Raw genomic sequence first — 5323 nt, 5'->3', positions numbered from 1 at the left:
CAGTATCAGGCTGGAAGACACATAAGCAGCAATGAAGCTGTATGGCAAATTCTTTCATTTCCTATACATGAAGGAAGTCCAGCTGTTGTTCACTTAGAAGTACATCTAGAAAATGGACAATGCATTTATTTCACTGCTGAAAATGTGCAACAAATAGCCCTGAATCCACCAGCTACAACGTTAACTGCTTTCTTCATGTTATGTCAAAATAACACATTTGCGAAAACACTGCTGTATTCGGAGGTGACTATGTATTACATATGAAATGCGAGTAGAAAATCATTTGAATGATGTGAATGAAGAGAGTGAGTCGACGGACATCCTGGATGTCAAAAGAAGAATTGGTTGATAAAGTATTTCCCAATATTCAAATCAATTATCAGAATCACGATTGGCTGAGTGAACAAGCTATTCTTGTGGCCAAGAACAAAGACATCCACAAACTTAACAATATTATTCAGTCTACCATTCAAAGCGAAGCAATCACATAGAAGTCCTTTGACACTATTGTGGAAGCAGATGAAGCAGTTAATTATCCAACAAAATTTTTTAATTCACTCGATCTGCCAGAGATGCCACCGCATGTACTGCAATTGAAAATCAGCGTGCCAATTATCATGTTGCAAAATAGCAATCAGCCAAAGCTTTGCAACGGCACATGCTTTGCCGTAAAATAATTAATGAGCAACATCTTAGTAGCAACAATCTTGACAGGACTTTTCAAAGGTGAAGATGTCCTCATTCCTCGCATTCCTATGATTCCAACAGATATGCCATTTCAATTAAGAGATTGCAATTCCCAATTTGATTGGTGTTTGCAATTACCATCAACAAAACTCAGGGCCCATCTTTAGAACTGTGTGGTTTAGATCTAGACATGAATTGCTTCTCACATGGAAAATTATATGTTGCGTGTTCTACAGTCAGCAAACCAGACAATCTATTTGCACAGACAATGGAACAACAAAAAATATTGTATACCCACAAGCATTATAAAATTAAACATATTAGAAATGTGTGTTTTCTCTTTTCTTTCTTTTCCATTTAAACAGACTGAGCCACAGCAATGTGTGACCGGGTACAGCTAGTCCTAAAATGAAAGAAAGTTGTCAAGATATGTGTATGTTTGTTAATACGCTATTATAAAGACTGAAGTCTTCTATGTCATTTGTCTTATTCTTTGTTTGTTTGTCATGTCTAAATATACAAATAACTTCTTAAAAGTGTTTATTAGATGTTTATTAAATCTAGTTTTTAAATCTGTAAAACAGAGAGAAGGCTTATTTTGCAAAGCTAAAGAAAGAATTAAAAGAAATAATGAATATGGAGCAAATTGCATAAAAGAATAATTTTTTAATCTTAGAGTCAAAATCCTTATATTGTCTGAAAATTATACCCAAGTGAAATCAGATGTAAAAAATTTCAAATAAGATATAAGGGTCATGCAAAAAGAGATGCAACATTTGGAGAGAAATGAGTCCTATTACCATTTCCAGTAGCATTTAGGTATGGGGGTCTTTCATTTTACTCTGAATCACATACTAATGTCTGCACGTGCATACACACACATGCTAATTCACTCTTTTTATTCACATTATCTATACTTTAAAATTCATATAACATGAAACTCTCATTCCTACAAAGTTCAACTTCTTACTTACATATGAATTTGTAGAAGGAAAAACAAACAAAAGAACAAACAACCATCTAGAAATTTATCTTACAAAAGAATTAATTACAAAGAAGGATATCATGTATCTTTGGTTAGAAGTAAAGAATTTTTCCATAAAAGAAAACATGTAGCATCTGTTGTCTGTGATAGTCCATCTCTGCTGCTATCCTTCTCTATCTAACCAATAAGCAGATTTTTGTGAACTTAAAGAGTGTTAGTTTGAGTGACAATATCTTTATACAGATATACAAACCTCAAGTTAATTAAAATATTCTGTCATGTAGAAAACAAACAGTGATTCAAGATACTCAACCTCTGTTGGAAGTTCATGTTTTGATAGCTTAAGCGTTTGTAGACTGCTGAGTTGATCATCCCTTGGCCACACTCCTACCAGGGAGCCTGGTTTCCTTCAAGTCCAACTCAAAAGACACACCCTACTTACAGTGAAATCTTCAATTAAATGATACATCCTGCTTAATGTTTAAATAAACACCATTGCAAATCTCCTTTCTTCTGAGGGTAGTTGGGTATGTGCTAGGAACGTGGTTGAAAGTTTCTTCGATTCTGCTGTGGTGCATTGTGCTCAATTTTTGTACAGACACAGGGTAAAACATAGTGTTTTACCCTGTGCCAACAGTCACTTTCAATCAAGCTTCATTTGCACTGCTTCACCCAAGGAGCAAAGCTAAACCAAAAAAGGAGTAGGAGGACAAGAAGAAGAAGAAGAAGTAGGAGAAAAAAGGCAAAATGAAAGACATTTAAAATCCTCCTTCTCTGGTATAACAGGTGACCATCTTAGAAGTCATGAGTGTGACATTTTTCATTAAGAAGCAACTGTGTTTCTCCCTTTTAAGCTTAACACACTTATGTTTTCTTTGAAAGATATCTCAGGGTTGTATAACCATAAAACCACTTCTGGGGAGTCAGTTGAGATTCGGAGTTCCATAACTGAAAGTACACATACCTTTCCCCATATTGAGAAGTTTTGCATTTTTATTTTTTCTTTATGTATTATCTTTAATCAGTGAAGAAAAATGAAGTGATAAAGGATACTTAGTTTCTTTAGTTTCTGTTAACACACACACAAAACCCCACCCAATTTTATCTTACCTGTCACCTTCAAGGGAAAGAGAAAAAAATGTTGGGTAGAAGCTGCAGGCACATTTTTTACATTATTGAATTCCTTGCTCTGCCAGGAGTCAGAAAAATGACTTTAGAAATTCTTAAAATCAATAGAGTCAAATGATTTCACTCCCTACCAAAGAAAATGAACATTCTAAAGAAAATTATTTAACTTGAATTTAGAATAGACTGTGAACAAGGCCCTGGGTAAAGTGTCACATACATGTTAATTTTATTTCTAATTAATAAGTCTTGTGTTGAAAAATAAACTGTATCCTCTTTATTTATTTACAAAGATGAAATTTTAATCATTTTATATTCATAAAATAAATAATAGACTGTGTAGTTTCTAGCAGGGTTTAGTTCTGAGTCTTACACAATAGAAATACACCCATTACTTGATTATTTAAATCCTTAGTGTATTTAGAATCTATTTGGAAAAATAAGATTAACAAAGGCAGCAGAAGTAGAGAACAATTGAGCATCTGCCTGGTAGTGTTGTTCAAAAGGACTGTACGAAGTTCAGTGATAGGAGAGGTCACAGTGGTTTCATATTGTGAAAATGCAAAAGGAGACCTGGGAGTAAGCAGAGCCTGACATAGACTTCAAGATCAGATGCAGATCTGATTGGGGGAGAAGGAAGCGTGCACGCCTGGTACCGGTTGTGTTATATAGAGAAGGCTCGAATTATAGGGAACCTACCTTGGACAATGTCCCAAAAATGTAAAGGGTTGACTTATAGAAACCAATAAATGACTTTCTCTTTTGGGTTGTATAAGCATATGGAGACTAGATTTCACAAACAAAACCAAAACAGCTTGAAATTTTAAGGAAAAAAATCAACTTGCTTGGTGAGTGTGGAACAGCAGTTATACATAATGCTATGCAACAGAAAGGCAGACAAACAATAATCATATGTCCATGCTCCTAGAGTCCAAGACAAAATTTCATTCTTTCTCAATTCTTAAAAAAAAAACAAAAAACTTCAGAAAACAAATGAGTACATAAATTGGCATGACATCACTAAATAGTGAGATCCTAAACTAGAATCTACTGTAATAATTTAAAAAATAAACTACAAAGTTTGGTGTCCTTTATGCCTATTAACACTTCTCTTTAGCACACAGTGTCTCAACAGCTCAGCTGAAAACCAGTCTTCTGTGCTTCACGTTACCTTTTTGTGCAGCTGTGAAGTTCATAAGATAGTTAGATTGAGGAGTGTTTCATTCCTGTGATGGTCCAAGCAGAGGTAGTCTGCACTCTACACAATTAACACATTCGATGCCTTTTAGTCTCAGGTACCTAAGAGGAAGATATGGGACAACCGACAGAGGTAAAGTTATTTTATCAAAAGGCACTAACTTCCTGGCCCTTGTGGTTGGCTCAATGGTAGAGCCTGGTGTATGGAAGTTCCGGGTCTGATTCCCAGTTAGGGCACACAGGAGAAGCGCCCATCAGTTTCTCCACCCTTCCCCCTCTCCTTCCTCTCTATCTTTCTCTTCCCCTCCCACAGCCAAGGCTTTATTGGAAAAAAGTTGGCCCAACGTTGAGGATGGCTCCACAGCCTCCTCCTCAGGCGCTAGAATGGCTCCAGCCACAATGGAGCAATGCCCCAGTTGGGCAAAGCATAGCCCCCTGGTGGGCATGCTGGGGGGAGGATGGCAGAATCCCAGTCGGGGGCATGCGAGTCTGTCTGACTGCCTCCCGCTTCAACTTTGAAAAATACAAAAAAAAAAAAGAAAAGAAAAAGGCATGCTTTCCTCAGGACACATTTTGACACTAGATATTTCTTCCCATCAAGTAAGAAAGAAATTGTTGAGGGGTAGAGGTTTTAGATAAAATTTATCTAAAAGAGTTTTAGATAAAATTTGGAAGCTCCCTTAACCATTCATTCAACAATTTATTTTTAATTCTATACTATGTGCTGGGCATTAGAGTAGTTACTCCTATTAAGCAAGATTAAATCTCCACCTTCGGGGCATTTAAAAAGCATTTGGTTTTATGTTAGGGACACTATCACCATCAAAATCACAATAGAGACAAAGGCCCTGATCTCACTATCTGGGCTTCTAGGCACCTGGTAAAGAAGGTTTGTAAGTCACTTAGAGGCAGATATCCTTGAAACAAGTCCATGCTTGTGTTACATAAATTGTGGTTATCAATGTGTATGTCTGCATTTGTAAATGTGTAGTATTCATTTTGATCACACTGTTTTGAGCCTTATCACCATTATTTCTTCCAAATTCTTAGGTCATAAATCAAACTTAATCCTCAACCTTTAGAAACTGCCAAGTGTGGTCTTCCCCAAAACCGTATTTCTTTTCTTTCTTTCTTTTTCTTTTTTTTTTTTATTAAGTGAGAGACAGGTAGGCAGGAAAGCAGAGAGACAAACTCCCGCATGCTCCCTACCAGGGGATGCTTTGCCCATCTGGAGCCATTGCTGCCTTGCTCTGAACGGAGCCATTTCAGTGCCTGAGGTGAGGCCATGGAGCCATTATCAGTGCTGGGGGCCAAATTGCTGGAGCCATT

Source organism: Saccopteryx bilineata, chromosome 4, assembly GCF_036850765.1.
Source record: "Saccopteryx bilineata isolate mSacBil1 chromosome 4, mSacBil1_pri_phased_curated, whole genome shotgun sequence".
NCBI lineage: Eukaryota > Metazoa > Chordata > Mammalia > Chiroptera > Emballonuridae > Saccopteryx > Saccopteryx bilineata.
The sequence above is the reverse complement of the archived record's forward strand: the minus strand, read 5'-3'. Positions refer to the sequence as shown.